The sequence below is a fragment of the Bubalus kerabau genome, chromosome 2 (assembly GCF_029407905.1).
Source record: "Bubalus kerabau isolate K-KA32 ecotype Philippines breed swamp buffalo chromosome 2, PCC_UOA_SB_1v2, whole genome shotgun sequence".
Taxonomy (NCBI): Eukaryota; Metazoa; Chordata; class Mammalia; order Artiodactyla; family Bovidae; genus Bubalus; species Bubalus kerabau.
In genome coordinates this window covers 63,405,708-63,423,431 of record NC_073625.1, presented here as the reverse complement: position 1 = coordinate 63,423,431, position 17,724 = coordinate 63,405,708, and the positions used below count along the sequence as shown (strand labels likewise).

At 36.0% G+C, this 17,724-nt stretch overlaps 1 pseudogene; it reads left to right on the top strand.

Annotated features, from left to right (window-relative positions):
* The first annotated feature begins 12,240 nt into the window (after positions 1–12,240).
* On the top strand, positions 12,241–17,219 carry LOC129644429 (uncharacterized; annotated as a pseudogene).
* Positions 17,220–17,724: the final 505 nt, after the last annotated feature.

Below are 17,724 nucleotides of genomic sequence, written 5' to 3'. Positions count from 1 at the left end.
AGTGACTGGGATCAGGTATGGGTATTACAATGGGAGTACTAAACAACTTGACTTATCAAAAGTATATTATGGATCACTATACATCATTTAAAGCTTTGGTCAAATTAAGTGAGACAACAAATGACAAATATTTAGGCTTGCACATACTGTGATGTGTATATATTGTTTTTTTGTTATTATTTGCATATTTTCTTTCATTTGTATATTAATATTATATAGCTGGTTATATAGACAAATATTAAGAAGATATTAAAGTTTTTACTTTCACTTAAGGGTAAGCTCTAAAGTGCAAAACAGAACATTTTTTAAAAGATGGTATGGAGAGGGAAGTGGGAGGGGGGTTCAGGATTGGGAACATGTGTACACCCATGGCAGATTCATGTTGATGTATGGCAAAACCAATTCAATATTGTAAAGTAATTATAAAATAAAAATAAAATAAATTTAATTAAAATAAATTTAAAAAATTAAAATAGTTGATTCCATAAGGATTTAATGCCATTATTTTTGGATTTCATTGCATTAGACTCATGCAGTTTTCTTTTGCTAGGTTCTGTATTATAAGTTGCCTCCACATTTACCATCTAATGTATAGATCTGATAGTGCAACTTCATTACTCAAAAAACTTGTGATAATTTCTTAGAACAAATAATTTGAAGCTCAAAACTTTATAGAATTTAATTATCTTCCCAAGTTGGTCCTCGCTTAGTGTGCCTTAGATTATAGCACAGCAGTCCTGCCACATCTCTTCATAATAAGAAATTATTTCTTCTCTTAGCATGTAAACAGTTGGATTTTAATGGATCATTTGATATGATTTAATATTTCCATATAAAAATTTCAACATAAATGCTCAAAAGTAGAGCTTATGAATAAATTCCCCTGATTGTTTAGGAAAATGTAATGTGTGTATCATATTTTGTAAGCTGTGGAAATGTCAATTAACTTTAAAACAACTTTATAATTTTTGCTTCATAGATATTATCCTCTGTAATTATAATGAAAATTAATGCACTTAATAGTTTTTAAGACAACTTAGGATAGTTCCATTTTCATAATTTAAGGCTGGATTATATTTTTAAAAAATGGGTTTAACTTGTGGTTTAATGTATGTAATATTTGCTCAAAATATTAAAATGTAAACCTGAATAATAATTCAGCACTTTGTTTCCTAAAATAGAGTCACTTTTATTACTCCTTAAGGTTTTTAGTTGGTCAATTTTGTCAACCAGTAAAAAGAAATTCATAGTGTCCTATAACTTAAAATGAAAAATCTGAGCTTGACGTTTATGTAACTATCTCTCATTACCATATTTCCTATCCTATAAAATGTTGAAATTACTAAAGATCTGGACACTGTGTACTTTCTGAAAACTTTGGAAATTTTTCACATGTGTCATAACATTATATTTATTTACATAGAAGATCCTACAATTTGGACAGGATTATGAAAGCAAATATCCAGTTTTTTTGTTCAACTAATGAATAAAACAAACATGAACAATAAGCAGAACTTGCTTGAAGAAAAATAAGTAAATCGATTTCCAGAATTTAAATAAAACTCTCTGCCACTATATAGAAATGGACTAAAGACAGAAGTGAGGTAGATAGCAAGCAATGGTGCAAGCATCCAGTGCTGGCCCCTGGAATTTGCTCGCACAGATAGATTTCACACCACAGAAATGTATTTTGAAGTCAGTGGGGTGCCCTTAGAGTACACTATATGCTTAAAAAAATGAGAGAACCCCAGAGGGAGCTTCCAGGGATGATAATTATACAAATAGAGATATGACTCTCTACTCTAATAACTCTCACTATCACAATAAGTCTAGAAAATGCACTTGTCATTGATAAATGAGATATATCACATATATCTTTACAGGGGTGTAAATATTAATTATTTGCATATATACTTTCCCTACTAAATATACATGTCAAATAATTTTAACTTCTGTATACTTATTTTAATCAGAGAAGGCAATGGCAACCCCCTCCAGTACTCTTGCCTGGAAAATCCCATGGACGGAGGAGCCTGGTGGCTACAGTCCATGGGGTCGCGAAGAATCGGACACGACTGAACAACTTCACTTTCACTTTTCACTTTCATGCATTGGAGAAGGAAATGGCAATCCACTCCAGTGTTATTGCCTGGAGAATCCCAGGGACCACGAAGCCTGGTGGGTTGCTGTCTATGGGGTCGCACAGAGTCGGACACGACTGAAGGGACTTAGCAGCAGCAGCAGTACATATTTTATATCAGTTAAATCATCTTGTATCAAAAATATTAAATTTATTAATATTTAATGTATATGTTGCTTTACAAGCTGATAGTTCATATGACTATTATATATATATATAAGTTATGCATATAAAAATAAGATCACATTTAATATATAGCATTACAAATATCTTTTTCCTTCTTCCAAAATCAAAATGTAAAAATGTGCTCTTTCTGTAAATGAAACTAACCAGAAATGTATTGTATTGTAAAAATCAGTGAAAAGCTTTATGATTAATCTATTTTATTGAAGTTATTTACCCTAGAAGTAACGAATTTTGTATTACAGAAAAGCTCAGAGTCAAGCGTGTAAGCTCAACTAGAGCACTTTATGAATAAATAAAGCAGCACTCTCTGTAAACGTGCATTTCATTCTCTAAGGAAGAAATTTCTCAAATGTTAAGACCTCATTGTTTGGTGCATGCATGCATACTAAGTCTCTTGGTATTCCTTTAAAAATGTGTCAGAAATTAAAAAGTAGCTGAACAAAAATTTTAATTTCTTGTTTTTTTTTTTTAAATTATGAATGTAATTTCCTTTAAATGATAGTTTCACCATTCAATATATGCTGAAAATAGTTATACAAAGATGGAGAATGGCAGGGTAAAGGAAAAGAGTGCCCTCTCTATAGCATTCCATCAAAGGTAAAAGAGAGGATGCTTTAGTTTAAGAAAAAAATAAAGAAAAACTCTTTTGTGGTAGAAACCAACACAATCCTGCTTTTATTATTAGGTGTTGAATTGATGACAATTTTCGAGTGTCAGTAAACACCGTCATCTATAGCCCTCTCGGTGTTTACAGGTACTATACAGTCTCTAGGGACTCCATAACTGTGCCTAAGGCTAATACTTCTTCCATTATGATTTTTCCTTTTTTATTATGTTTGGGCTTTGAGTGAGTTTTCATCAAAGGTCAAAATACAAGTTTATTGTCTGAAGGTTTGCTGTTTGAGTTGAAAGATAGGGTCAGCTAAAATAAATGATCTTCCACCAACATATCATCTTCTACCCTCAAGTTCACCAACAGTTTGCAATGAAACTAAAGCCAAATAGGTTTTCTAGGTGGGAAGAGTCAAATACAATGTTAAATCAATTATTCTTATATTTACAATGATATAATAATTGATTAAACTGCTTTTAAATCACTATCATGTTTACAAATCATTATGTGAAGCATCTTAAGCTCTGTTGCATATCATTTATGTTATTTCCCTTTCAAAGATTGTAAATTTTATTGTAACATACTGCCCTAATTATTCAGCTGGGATCGAATCAGATAGTTTTAAAGGCAGGGCTGGTGCAGTTTGATCTAAAGAGCAATGATACCATCTTCTCTCTCCAAGTTGAGGAAGTGGTACTAAATTAAGCCCACAAGAAACAAAGGAATGAAAGGAACTGAAATTACAAACAACATGTTTGTCAATGTCCATACACATTCTCCTTTTTCCTATTATGGTAAGAAGATTTAAGATGATATCTACATTCTTAATAAATTTTAATTGCAAGATACATCATTTTAACAATAAGAATAATGTATAGCAGATTTCTAGATCTTATTGCATAATTAAAACATTTTAAAGCTGAACAGCAACTCGATTTCCCCTTTTTTCCATCCCTTTAGCTCTGGCAACCACCACTCTACTCTGATTCTATCAATTTGACTATTTTAGATCCCCATATAAGTAGAATCATGAAGTATTTACCCTTCTGTGACTGGCTTATTTTACTTACTTAGCATAAGGTCCTCAAGGACCAGCCATGTTGTTGCATATGACAAGACTTCCTTTTTTAAAGTTTTATAATATTCATTGCATGTATATGTAAGGCTTCTCGGTGACTCAGATGGTAAAGAATCTGCCTGCAATATGGGAGACCTGGGTTAGATCCCTCGGTTGGGAAGATACCCTGGAGAAGGAACTGGCAAACCACCACAGTATCCTTGCCTAGAGAATTCCATGAACAGAGGAGCTAGGTGAGCTAGAGTTCATGGAGTCACAAACAGGTGGACACAACTGAGTGACTAAAACACACAATATTCCATTGCATGTAATGTATATACCACACTTTCTTTATCAAATTTATTTGTTGATGGATATTTAGGTTTTTCCACATCTTAGCTCACATAAATAGTACTTCAGAAAGTTGGATCAGAGACATTTGTTGATTGAGTCAGTTCACCCAAAGTTATCAACCAAGGTTCAGAAATAAGATAATTTCCTCATGGAAAAGTTATCATGAGAAATAAATATAAGAGACTAGAACAGAAAGCCAGTGAGATAGCTTGAACACCATCAGTTTGGGTAATGAAGAGAGATTGTGCCCTGATGATCATCAAAACATCCCAGGGAGATAAATGTACCCCCAAAACTTTTGGATACTATCCTGGGAGGAAGTATGAATAGCAAAAATAGTAGCAACAGCAACCATAAGCAGTCCATATTGCCCAACTTCCTATCGATTTAGAGAAAGCTGAAATAAAAAGACCTAAACTAAAATTTTGCCCTGTCTCTTAGTAGCAATGTCATATGGCAAATAAATTTATAACAGTTGTAATTATCACTATGAGGGCTAGTAGTCTATTGTTTGCTAAGTCATATTCTGCTGCTAAGTCGCTTCAGTCGTGGCCAAATCTGTGTGTCCCCATAGATGGCAGCCCACCAGGCTCCCCCGTCCCTGGGATTCTCCAGGCAAGAACACTGCAGTGGGTTGCCATTTCCTTCTCCAATGCATGAAAGTGAAAAGTGAAAATTGAAAGTGAAGTTGCTCAGTCGTGTCCGGCCCTCAGTGACCCCATGGGCTTCAGCTTTCCAGGCTTTTCTGTCCATGGGATTTTCCAGGCAAGAGTGCTGGAGTGGGTTGCCAGGTCTTATTCTAGAAGATAGTAAATAAGAGGAAAACTGTGAGCAGACGAAGTTGGAAAGACATGGTGATAGAATCTTTCTCAAATACCTCAAATCCATATACATCCTACTGCTTTCTCCACATTTCCACTTGGATACATGATAGACATGTCAACTATAACATCTGCAAACTGGAGCTCCAGAAATCCTCCCCAAAACCTGTTCCTTGGCAGATTTTCTCAACTCAGTTTTTGATAATGCCACACTTCCAGGTACTCAGGCCAAACACCCTGAGGTCCACCGGGAATTTAAATGTATATCCTTAAAATGATTTAAGGTGATGGTAGAAAATTTTTATGTGAAAGAGAAAAATCACAAGATGTCTTAAGAACTAAGGTGAGAACTGGCACTCTGTCAGACCTGTCTCATTTTAATAGTCCAATCAAGTCATAAGCTGAATATCAATTTGAACTGCCTAGATAGACTCATGACATATAGAGTAGACACAAGGAGGTAAATAAATGAAGACAATAATACATCCACTAAAAGAATAATTTCCCTTTTCCCTGTATCCTTGTATTTATTCATGGAACAGGATATACTAAATGTCCATTCTATGCCAGATTGATATTCTTTCTCCATTCTTTTATAAAGATATATTTAGGTAGAAGAGTTGAGGAATCAAAGAATAAATAATTATGATATAAGGAATGTACAGATTATGATAAGTATTATACAAATAGGAAGGATACTGTGATTTTGTTTAGCCAGGTAGGTAACATTTAAGTTGAGATATATAAAGGGAGAATGTGTGAGTAAAACCAAAGATAACCTGAGGCAGAATAGTGTAAGTATGTGTACACTTGTATATAAGTGTGGCTGAGTGTGTATGAGTTAAAGAATAGGCTATGGCATCAGAAGTACTGAATTCAAATTCTAAGCCCATTTTACCAAATGTGTGATGTGGGGAATTTATTTCAGCTCTCTGTTCATGCAGTTACAGATACATAACAAAGTAAAATAACGCTAAGAGTGACAAAATACTTAGCTAGTAAAGGACAACTTCAAATTGAGTTTTTAAAATGATAATAGAATTAAACATGCAGACTTGTGCTCTATACATGATAATAATGCTAACATCTCAAATACTTATTTACATAAAATTTACTTTATATATTATAAATAATAATAACCACCATGTTTGAATATTTATATTTTTTCCATGATTTACTCATTTAATACTCAGGTCATCCTCCCAGAATATTGGAAATAAAAGCAAATATAAACAAATGGGACCTAATTAAAGTTAAAAGTTTCTGCACAACAAAAGAAACTATAAGCAAGGTGAAAAAAACAGCCTTCAGAATGGGAGAAAATAATAGCAAATGAAGCAACTGACAAACAACTAATCTCAAAAATATACAAGCAACTCCTGCAGCTCAATTCCAGAAAATTAAATGACCCAATCAAAAAATGGGTCAAAGAACTAAATAGATATTTCTCCAAAGAAGACATACAGATGGCTAGCAAACTCATGAAAAGATGCTCAACATCACTCATTATCAGAGAAATGCAAATCAAAACCACAATGAGGTACCATTTCATGCCAGTCAGAATGGCTGCGATCCAAAAGTCTACAAGCAATAAATGCTGGAGAGGGTGTGGAGAATAGGGAGCCCTCTTACACTCTTGGTGGGAATGCAAACTAGTACAGCCACTATGGAGAACAGTGTGGAGATTCCTTAAAAAACTGGAAATAGAACTGCCATATGACCCAGCAATCCCACTGCTGGGCATACACACTGAGGAAACCAGAATTGAAAGAGACATGTGTACTCCAATGTTCATTGCCGCACTGTTTATAATAGCCAGGACATGGAAGCAACCTAGATGTCCATCAACAGATGAATGCATAAGAAAGCAGTGGTACATATACACAAATACACAATGGAGTATTACTCAGCCATTAAAAAGAATACATTTGAATCAGTTCTAATGAGGTGGATGAAACTGGAGCCTAGTGAAGAGTGAAGTAAGCCAGAAAGAAAAGCACCAATACAGTATGCTGCTGCTGCTGCTGCTAAATCGCTTTAGTCATGTCTGACTCTGTGCAACCCCGTGGATGGCAGCCCTCCAGGCTCCCCCGTCCCTGGGATTCTCCAGGCAAGAGCACTGGAGTGGGTTGCCATTTCCTTCTCCAATGCATGAAAGTGAAAAGTGAAAGTGAAGTCGCTCAGTCGAGTCCGACTCTAGAAAGATGGTAAGGATAACCCTGTATGCAACACAGCAAAAGAGACACAGATGTATAGAACAGTCTTTTGGACTCTGTGGGAGAGGGAGAGGTTGGGATGATTTGGGAGAATGGTATTGAAACATGTATAATATCATATAAGAAAAGAATGCCAGTCCAGGTTCGATGCATAATACAGGATGCTCGGGGCTGGTGCACTGGGATGACCCAGAGGGATGGTACGGGAGGGAGATGGGAGGGGGGAGTTCAGGATTGGGAACACGTGTACACCTGTGGCAGATTCATGTTGATGTATGGCAAAACCAATACAATATTGTAAAGTAATTAGCCTCCAATTAAAATAAATAAATTTAAATTAAAAAAAATGGGATGACTATATTCATTCCATAGTTGAGAAAACAAAGATGCAAAGATGCTAACTGTTTACTTACAGAAATAAGGCTAATCCAGTTGAAACTGGAATATACCTATTCACAGTCTAAAACTTTATGTTTAGCTACTTTATTTGACGCCATTTTGCAAGATTTTAGAACATGTTAAATACCGATATTGTGAAAGTGCTGCACTCAATATGCCAGCAAATATGGAAAACTCAGCAGTGGCCACAGGACTGGAAAAGATCAGTCTTCATTCCAATCCCAAAGAAAGGTAATGCCAAAGAATGCTCAAACAACTGCACAATTGCACTCATCTCACATGCTAGTAAAGTAATGCTCAAAATTCTCCAAGCCAGGCTGCAGCAATATGTGAACCGTGAACTTCCTGAAGTTCAAGCTGGTTTTAGAAAAGGCAGAAGAATCAAAGATCAAATTGCCAACATCTGCTGGATCATGGAAAAAGCAAGAGAGTTCCAGAAAAACATCTATTTCTGCTTTATTGACTATGCCAAAGCCTTTGACTGTGTGGATCACAATAAACTGGAAAATTCTGAAAGAGATGGAAATACCAGACCACCTGACCTGCCTCTTGATAAATCTGTATGCAGGTCAGGAGGCAAGAGTTAGAACTGGACATGAAACAACAGATTGGTTCCAAATAGGAAAAGGAGTACGTCAAGGCTGTATATTGTCACCCTCCTTATTTAATTTCTATGCAGAGTACATCATGAGAAACGCTGGACTGGAAGAAACACAAGCTGGAATCAAGATTGCTGGGAGAAATATCAATAACCTGAGATATGCAGATGACACCACCCTTATGGCAGAAAGTGAAGAGGAACTAAAAAGCCTCTTAACGAAAGTGAAAGTGGAGAGTGAAAAAGTTGGCTTAAAGCTCAACATTCAGAAAACCAAGATCATGGCATCTGGTCCCATCATTTCATGGGAAATAGATGGGGAAACAGTGTCAGACTTTATTTTTTTGGACTCCAAAATCACTGCAGATGGTTACTGCAACCATGAAACTACAAGATGCTTACTCCTTGGAAGGAAAGTTATGACCAACCTAGACAGCATATTCAAAAGCAGAGACATTACTTTGCCAACAAAGGTCCGTCTAGTCAAGGCTATGGTTTTTCCTGTGGTCATGTATGGATGTGAGAGTTGGACTGTGAAGAAGGCTGAGCGCCGAAGAATTGATGCTTTTGAACTGGGGTGTTGCAGAAGACTCTTGAGAGTCCCTTGGACTGCAAGGAGATCCAACCAGTCCATTCTGGTGATGAGTCCTGGGATTTCTTTGAAAGGAATGATGCTGAAGCTGAAACTCCAGTACTTTGGACACCTCATGTGAAGAGTTGACTCATTGGAAAAGACTCTGATGCTGGGAGGGATTGGGGGCAGGAGGAGAAGGGGACGACAGAGGATGAGATGGCTGAATTACATCACTGACTCGATGGAGGTGAGTCTGAGTGAACTCTGGAAGTTGGTGATGGACAGGGAGGCCTGGCGTGCTGCGATTCATGGGGTTGCAAAGAGTCGGACACGACTGAGTGACTCAACTGAACTGAACTGAATTTAACAGATGAATTTAAAAAGAAAATAGATACAGAATCATTGCTCTTAGTTCTGTTTGTCTGCATTTAAAATGTGCCCTTAGACACCCCTACTTCCATTTCTGTACTCAGAAGTTATAACAATTCAGTGTATTTCTTTAATTTTTTTTTATTTAAAATTTTAAGACCTTTTAAGCTATTTTAGGTTTACTGGAAAATTGAGAGTAAGGTACAGAGATTTACCATCTACTGCCTGTCTCTACACATGCATAGCTTCCCTGTTATCAATATCATTCATCAGAATGGTCCATTTTTTACCAAGGATTAATCCTATATTGATATATTATAATCACTCAAAGTTCATATTTTACTAAAATCAGGATTTGCTCTTGGTGTTATGCATTCTAAGGGTTTGAACAAATGTTTAATGACATACCCTCATCAATGTAATGCCATACAGGATATTTCCACTTACCTTAAAGATCCTCTGAACTCTGCTTATTCACTCATCACCCAGCACCTGGCAACCACTGATCTTTTTATTGTCTCCTCCACAGTTTTGGCTTTTCAGTATGATGATCTCCACTGAAAGCTAACAGAGTGATAAACACTTTTTCTGCTAAAAATTATTCTTAATTCTCAATATTCTATCAAGTTAAATATATTAGGACTGGTACTATTATCCAATTTTGGAATTATCAACTCACAATTATTCTTTTCAATCTGTAATTCCATTTTCTGCCTGACAATTTCCTACTGATTTCAATTTGCCATTTACTATTTTGAACTCTTACTAATATTGCCATATTTGTAAGCCTTTCTTAAGTTTTCCTCCTGACTCCTGTTTCTTCCACAGATGTTATCCTTGTCACAGGTGTGATCATTTTATTTCTATGTTTAATATTTTTTGGTGATATCCAATTTGAATACTTACTGATCAGCAAACACATAAAAACAAAACAAAAAACAACTTTACACATGATATATTACAGTCAAATTTTCTTTCTAAGAAAATTCATACTATATGTTTTCTAGTTTGGGCTTCCCTGGTAGCTCAGTCAGTAAAGAATCCTCCTCCAATTCAGGAGACCCAGGTTCGATCCCTGGGTTGGGAAGATCCCCTGGAAAAGGAGATGGCAACCCACTCCAGTATTCTTGTCTGGAGAATCCCATGGACAGAGGAGCCTGGCAGGCTACAGTCTATGGATTAGCAAGGAACGGACATGACTTAGCAACTAAACCACTACATTTTCTGTTTTAACACTAAAATCAATTGCTATTTATTGTGCTAGTAAAATATTACATGCATCAAATTCTTTTATTCTTCCAACTATATACACATCTTGTTAGAAATTAACCCCTCAAAAATGAGTATATATTTATGATTTTATCTGCTAGATGTCAAGGTTCTTCTATCAATAAAATATTTTTTTTTGTAAAATTGAGCTTTTTCCTAATAATATTATTGAAACTCTTCAATAGAGTCTTCAAAATGCCTGTCTTACATCAAGTCAAATGTCATAGATATTTTCATTTGTGTGAATATTTTATCAATTTTACTGTGCCTTGTATTCTATTATTCAATTAAATAATGTAGCTATCTAAGGGGATGATTAACAACATTTATTTAAGAGTACATTTCATGACATTAACTGAATTATATCGTCTTGAAACTCTTTGAATGGCTATGTTAATATTTACATGTTTATATTTATAAATTTTAGTTTTTTCTGTGTATACATAAAGTGTGTGTGTCTGTGATAATCGGTCATTATGTTTTATGTATGAGACATAAGTCTAATGATACATGTTCTGGTACAAGTCCTTTGGTGGCCAATTTTACTTTAACTTTAGTGTAACAGTATGAATATTCATAATATGTAGCAATCTTATAAATGTGCTTGAGTAGGCAGCAATAATTGCTGCAATATGTTGAGAATTAAATCAACTGAAGAAAACAAAAGTGGCAGAACTAATTAAAAACATGGAGCAAGAATGAACAGAGATTTTTTTTCCAGTGGCTTATAAAATGTTTTGTAGCCAATTCATTTTTGAAAGGAAGACATATTATAATTAGATTTTTTTGTTCAGGATGCATTGAATATTTGTTAGATTTTTACTAATTATTTTGTCATTAACAGACATCCAAAAATAATTAATTGAAACAAAGATCTCTCTGATATGCCTGGAAAAATTCTGTTTTTAGGGAAGAATAATTAATTTATCAATTCAATAAGCATCTTTATTGTATACTTGCCATGTATAAATAAATAAACTAAATGATGTATGGCATTAACCACTAGCTAAAATATAGTACTTGACCTGAGGAAAATATAATTTATTATAGGAAAGATTTGATGCATATAAAAATAAATTTTAAATTAATCTGTTAAAAGTAGAAAGTAAGTTTTATAAAAGTGATGAGGTTGGGTGCTGAATCATAGAGAAAATAAAGGGAAGATTTAGAAGGAAGGGTACTCTATGGAGAGAGCATCTAAGCATGGCATTGTGGTACAAATGCAACATGTTCACAGTTATCACATTCTTATTCTTTCTCAATATCCAGCAATGGTAGACTACACGTCACACCCTTGACAGTTGAGTATGGCCATATTACTGAATTTTAGCATGAAGAACATATCCAGACCTTTGCATAAAACTATCATCTTACTTTCTTCCATGTTCTCGCTGGAAGGAAAAGATATAAACCCATAGAGAATGTGGCATCCTGTAATGAAAAGATCCTGATTGCATGATGTTTCTGCTTGGTAAACACCATTTAGTGAATATCCATGACTGACAGTTACATGAGTGAGACATAATCTCTGTGTATATTAAATCTTTGATAGTTGAGAGTTAATCTGCTGTAGCATCAGATGTTGTCCAACTAGTAAAGGAAGCATGTTCAATTTTACTCAAATTTACACACATCTTAAGTAAGATGGAGGAGTGTAGTAAAAAGTAAAATTAAGGAAATGGGAAAGCAGGTTTAAAGCTGAATGTGAAGAAAACCATAATCAGGAAAAGAGATTTTTAAAATTTATTTTCCAGAGGATAAGATAAATGAGATGGGATAAGATTAGGTGAGATAAACAGAACTGATATAAGTAAAATTACTCTTGAAACAAAATATATGACAGAGGATGAATAAAGAGATCAGCAAACATATCACTTTTAGAAGAACTAACTTCCTTGAATTCCAGAAAATGGAAGAGTAGGCGTAAAATAATTTTAAGAGTAAATTATCAGGGTTTTAAAAGGAACTTCATAAGTGAGACAAAAAGAAAATCAGTCTGGCAATGACTCAAGACAGAACTTAAGAGAAAAGTAGAGAAGCTTGATGAAATAAATCCCACTAAGGGTTGAAATCTGGTTTTACTAAAGTATGGCCTAATGAAAACATTGACCTTTGATTCTTCCAGGCTAATGGTAGACTCTAAAAAATGTGTTAGGGTCATTTTTTGCCAGTTAATTTGTGTATGATGAGTAGGTAACATGTGCTCAAGATATAAAATGTAGAGTGACTAAGAGAATGACCCTGGCTGGAATATCATGCATGGGGCATCTTTATTTTGCAAATAGGCTTTTACTGAGGAAAACAATTGCATCTAGATAGCACTGAATGTTTGAGTTCCAATTATCTAAAGTCTGCTTTGAATCAAATCTGTGACTGTTCATAGAATTTAGCATTAAAAATAGATCATGTGTCCTTTGACAATACCCTATCAGTCTCATCTTCATGTGGTGGGAAATCTGCATAGAGAAAAGAATAAACGAAAAAGTAGGACAGTAAAGTTGTTTGTAAGAAATAATGTAAAATCTATTATTAGTTCTGTTTTCTGGTTTAATTGACAGTAAAGTGGTACAAGTGAGTTTTGTCTTTTAATTGGAATATTTAATTCATTGACATATATTGCTCTCTTTCTTATATTCAGATTGATGTCTACAGTCTTATATTTTATTTCCTGTTTGTCTCAAGTTTTTGCATTATTTTCCTTTTGTATTGTCTCTTTGGGGATTAATCAAGATTTTTAGGATTCTATTTTCCCCTCTACTATTATTATTGTATACTCTTTACTGCTTGAGGGTTAACCTAGTAATATGAACTCTTGACATATTAGACAGTCATTTAAATGATAAATTTTACCACTTTTCAGATAACATTATTACCTTAAAACACTTTACCCCCTGCCAGAGTCCAGATACAACAGCCAGTGATTCAGCCTGAAGAAATGGATGGTATCAGCGATGATGATGTAGCCTCTGACTCATAGTACTGAGCTACATCCGGTGGAAAATGATGTAGCCTCTGACTCAAAGTATGGGACTACATATTGACTTCAAGCTTCAAGTTCTTTCTTCAGTTCAGTTCAGTTCAGTCCTTCAGTCATGTCCGACTCTTTGCGACCCCATGAATCACAGCACGCCAGGCCTCCCTGTCCATCACCAACTTCCAGAGTTCACTCAGACTCACCTCCATCGAGTCAGTGATGACATCCAGCCATCTCATCCTCTGTCGTCCCATTCTCCTCCTGCCCCCAATCCCTCCCAGCATCAGAGTTTTTTCCAATGAGTCAATTCTTCACATGAGGTGACCAAAGTACTGGAGTTTCAGCTTTAGCATCATTCCTTCCAAAGAAATCCCAGGGCTGATCCCCTTCAGAATGGACTGGTTGGATCTCCTTGCAGTCCAAGGGACTCTCAAGAGTCTTCTGCAACACCCGAGTTCAAAAGCATCAATTCTTCGGTGCTCAGCCTTCTTCACAGTCCAACTCTCACATCCATACATGACCACAGGAAAAACCATAGCCTTGACTAGATGGACCTTTGTTGGCAAAATAATGCCTCTGCTTTTCAATATGCTCTCTAGGTTGGTCATAACTTTTCTTCCAAGGAGTAAGCTTCTTTTAATTTCATGGCTGCAGTCACCATCTGCAGTGATTTTGGAGCCCAGAAAAATAAAGTCTGTCACTGTTTCCACTGTTCTGTTTCCCATGAAGTGATGGGACCAGATGCCATGATCTTGGTTTTCTGAATGTTGAGTTTTAAGCCAACTTTTTCACTCTCCACTTTCACTTTCATTAAGAGGCTTTTTAGTTCCTCTTCACTTTCAGCCATAAGGGTGGTGTTGGGAGGCTCAATGCAGAACAGCCTTGAAGGAGAAGGGCCTCAGGGAAATGGTGAAGGGCCAGAAGTCCCCAGGCATTTTGTACTGATAGCTGGAAAACATTTCCTGCCTTTGGCTATGCTCGGCGCCAAAATTTAACAATTAAACATTAAAGACGTTGCTTGAGAAAATGGGGCATGGATAAACACATGTGCCATTAAGGACATGCTGGTCCTTGAAGTATCTTTTACTGATTATATCTTAGCCTTGTACGTGCTCTGCGGGCCATATGCTCTAAGCTCTTTGTTCCTTGCTCTTATAAAAAGGCTTGACTGCAGAAATAAAGTTGTCAGTCCTTGCAGAGACTGTCCAAGTGTTGTTCTTTCAGGTTCGCCGATTCCAAGTCCTGGGGAAAAAATTCCCACAGGTGGCGCCCGAACAGGGACTTGACAGGAAGACTGAACAAAGCGGCGACCCCTGCAGAAAGAGGTAAGCAGGATGGGACAACATAGCAGTAAGATTCCTTTCATTTCTATAATGCATCACTTTCTGAAATAAAATGGTGTTAATGTTTCAAGAGATCAGTTAAATGACTGCTATCATGTTTTACTGGAACATAATCTGTGGTTCCCAGAGGAGGGGACGCTCAATCTAGACATATGGAAAAGGGTTAAGAATAATGTTTTGCGAGCATATTGGCAAGGAGTCTGTATTCCCCCTCAGTGGTGGGTTACATGGTCACTCATATGGGCTGTCATAGAACAAATTGAAGGGCATAATGTTGATTTGGAAGTAGAAACTGTTCAGTCTTTACATGAATATGAGCTTGAGGAACAAGATATGCAAGGTGCTTTGAAATATAAGAATATAATGCTCAATTTGGCACAATCCCTGGAAAGACAGTTTGGAGACATATGTATACAGGATGTGTCAAAGCCAAAACCACTTACAGCGGAGGTCATTTCATTCACCGGACAGCCCAAATCTGAGGTTTTTCCTTCTGCTCCGCCTGTAACAGCAGTTGCTAACTTCGCTCCTACTAACCATTTCACTCCCCTTCTGGAGATGCCTGCTTGCGCTTTCACTTTCCTAATACAATTTAGTCAACCTGCTCAAGGCCAGAATACTTGGGCTGGTCTAGATTTTGGTATGTTGTCCAGCTTTAAGAAAGCATGCAGTCTGTATGGACCTACTTCTCCTTACTGTGTAGAATTCCTCAGAGGATGAGCTGATCATTGCATGCCATATGATTTTTTTTCAAGTAGCAAAGATGGTTCTAAATCCTCAACAGTTACTTCAGTGGCAAATGTGGGTTGGTGATGAGGCCTGACAAATGATGATTGACCAGCAATCTCATGGTAACCCTGCCAATTTAACCTATGATATACTCATTGGAATGGGAGCCATGGCCAATATGACTGCACAGTTAGCTAATATTACCCCTCAGACGTTGTATTTCTTTAAATAAATTTCTTGCAGAGCATGGGCAAAGGTTGATAGTGTTAATTCTGATGGTTCATTTGTCAAGATTACCCAAGGATATGACAAGGAATATTCCCAATTTATAGGAAAATTAAAGGATGCCATCAAAAAATCTATCAAAGATGAAACCTTACAAAATATTATTTTAAAACAACTTGCCTTTGAAAATGCTAATGAGGAATATTGATCCATACTTAGACCAATTCGAGAAACCAGTTCTCTTATGGAATATTTGAAAGCTTGTAGAGATAGCGGATCTATGTCCCATAGAGCAAAATTAGCGGCACTAGAAACTTTTAATGTACAAAATGCTGCCAATGCTAAATGTTTTAACTGCAGGAAGGCCAACCATATGAAAAAACAATGCCGCATGCCAGTATAAACTGCTAAAAATAATACTACTTCTAAAAAAAAAAAAAAAAGCCAATACAAACAGCTAAAAATAATACTACTTTGAAAAAAAAAAAAAAAAAAAAGTCCCCCAGGAGTTTGCCCAAAATGTAAAAAGGGATTCCATTGGTTGAATGAGTGTCATTCCAAATTCGATAAGGATGGAAATACATTGACACCAGAGGCACAAAAAAACAACAGGGAAACTAATGAGGACCCAACATTATAACGCTGCAAGCAACTACATCCAAGAGTGCTTGCATTGATATACCTAGTCCTTATGACATGGAGTTAATAGAATTATACAATCCTCATAAAATCTCCACTGGATATTACAGTCCAATCCCATCTGGAACAATGGGACTAATTTTGGGATGTAGCAGCTGTACAATGAAAGGTTTAGTAATGTTGACTGGAGTTGTAGATAAAGATTATGAAGGAGAAATACATGTCATGGCGAATGTCGTAAAATTAGGAAATATATATCTACATAAAGGGGAACGCTTTGCACAACTATTACTTTTGCCATATGTCAGACCATTGAAGGCATCTGATAAAATTAGACAGGGAGGTTTTGATAGCACTAATCTTACCGCCACACTATCTACCTTATTAAAGGAATATCAAAAACCTATGCTTACTCTAAAGATAAGGGGAAAAAAATTCACAGGTATGTTGGATACAGGAGCCGACATTTCCATTATTAGAATTGAAGAATGGCCCCTTGAATGGGGTAAGACTCTAAATCCTTCAAGACTGTTGGGGTAGGCGAGGCTGATGCAACACAAACTTTTGTCAATGCATCCTATTTATAAGTTTATGATCCTAATCAAATTTTAGCTTTCATCAAACCATATATTACCAGTATCCCTATTAATTTGTGGGGAAGGGATTTTCTCGAACAAACGAAAGCCACGATTTCTGTAAATGAGCCTTTTTGATAGGGGCCGTTGAGTTAACACCGCTGCCTCTCGACTGGGAATCTGATGCCCCAGTATGGACACCTCAATGGCCCCTGACTAAAGAAAAGTTGGCAGCTCTCACACAATTAGTAAATGAGCAACTACAGAAAAATCATATAGAGCCTTCATTTTCCCCATGGAACTCTCCCGTTTTTGTAATAAAAAGAAATCAAGAAAATGGTGAATGTTGATAGATTTAAGAAATGTTAATAATATTATGATTCCAATGGGGCCCTTATAACCTGGATTGCCCTCCCCTCCCATGGTGCCAAAAGGATGGTCTATAATTATTATTGATTTACAAGACTGCTTTTTTACTATACCTTTGCATCCTAAAGATAAAAAACATTTTGCTTTTTCACTTCCTTCTAAAAATCATATAGCTCCTATTAAAAGATTTCAATGGAAGGTTTTACCTCAGGGAATGATGAACTCTTCTACCATTTGCCAATATCTCATATCTGTTTTATTACAACCCATAAGA